We start from the raw sequence: 1,903 nt of genomic DNA on the forward strand, positions 1-1,903 counted from the left end.
AATGTTGAAATGCTCATTATTTGGATTCTATTATCCACTAATCTTTCTAAGCATGAGAATGAATTTCAGCTATGCATTTTTTTCTCTGGTGGAGAATGGAAGAGATAAGTAAGAAGGGCTAATTTAACCTACTTTACTTAAAATATTACCTTTTAGGAAATATAAGGGGTCATTGAAAACATTTTAAAAATTAAAGCATTGAAAAGCTCCACTAAATTTGGAGGATGTTTCCAATGGAAAAGGGTTATAATATCAATACAGTACTGAATATAATGGCAATCTGGCTTAAGAGTACATTATGTGTGTCTCAGAGTTATGTTGATTGATATTGGACCCTAGTAATGAGTGCCTCTGACTTTATGTATAAGTAAAGTAGACATTGTTATGCAACTTCAACTGCCCTGCAATCTCAGTGTGTTAACAAAATGAAAGCTTATATCTCATTCTTGGATATCAACTGTAGAACTAGGCAACTTTATCTGATAATTGTCTTCTATCTCATTATCCAGTATGCAAATGTAGAAGGTGTTAATACTTCATAGTTACACATTCTGAAGTTTACTGCCTTTTTGGTAGCACAAAAAAGATAAAAAGAGTAGAAAATACAAAAGTGACATACATTATATATGTATATATTTATTAGATCAAGCAATACACATGGTCATTCAAAACTTTCAAAGGGATGAGGGTGAGTAATGCAGCCTATTTATGAGCCTGAATGAAGAGGAGAATCAGAAATATTAGTAAATAAGAGAAAAGTTTATAGTTGTACAGTCATGAATTATGCTACCAAACAAAATAACACTTTGGCCCTTGTTCATGGATCCTAGAACAATCCTTTGATTATCCTGAGCTATTGAGGTTCCTTTATGATCTAAAATCTATACACCATCCCTGAGAATTTGTTCTAATGAGTAGGGACAAGCTAGACCAGAAAGATCACCTCGTATCAAATAACTGCAAACCAAAATCCAAACTCACTGCCATCTATTCCATTCTAACTCACAGTGACCCATTAGAACAGATTAGAACTGCTTCTCATGGTTCATAAGACTGTAAGTCTGTACAGGAATATAAATCCTCCCCTTGTTTCTGCTGAGTCGCTGGCGATTTTGAACTGCTGGCCTTGTGATTAATATGCCAATGTATAACCAATCCGTAAGAGGTGAAATTTTTAAAAGGTCAATAACTTTAAAGAAGGTTAATAGGCATTTTGTGGAGTACTTCAAAGTAATCCAAAAAAGGTATACATTAACATATCATGCATATGCAATGAAACCTCAATCATGACCACAGAATGATTGACACCAGTAAAGAATGTGATCATGGAAGCTTCAAGAGTTTTTTGGAAGTTGAAGGGAGGGACATGATTTCATTGGAATATGGATGCCCAGCATTGGGAACCTTCCCAGACCTTCCCACTGTATCTCATTCTTGTGATGATCCTAATCTATATTCTTTGACTATAACAAGTCAGTAATCATAAGTATAGCAATTTTTGTCAGTTGTGAGTCATTACCGTCAATCTAAGGAAGTATTGAGAACTAGCAAGTGATAATGGGGGACCCTAAGGGAAATCCTCAGCCTTGAACCTGGAATTCCAAAGGGGTAGTGAGAAAGTCCCAAATATGTGAGCAGCTAGTCGAAGGAATTCTGCATGTCCTGTCAATATATGCATTCTGAGCTATCTCCAGGAAGCTAGGGACAGAGAAAGAGTGTCATATGAGCAGTTGTAACCAAGATAATTCAGAAATGAAAAAGTGGGGATTTGATTGATCTTTGGTGATTTATATTTATTCTTATCAATGAAATGATATTTTTTGTGTTATTGGATTAGGGAATGTTGAAATCAGTAAGAATAACTTAAAAAAACAGGATTGTGTGCCATGTTTGTTGAGTGTGT

The sequence above is a fragment of the Tenrec ecaudatus genome, chromosome X (assembly GCF_050624435.1).
Source record: "Tenrec ecaudatus isolate mTenEca1 chromosome X, mTenEca1.hap1, whole genome shotgun sequence".
Classification (NCBI taxonomy): Eukaryota; Metazoa; Chordata; class Mammalia; order Afrosoricida; family Tenrecidae; genus Tenrec; species Tenrec ecaudatus.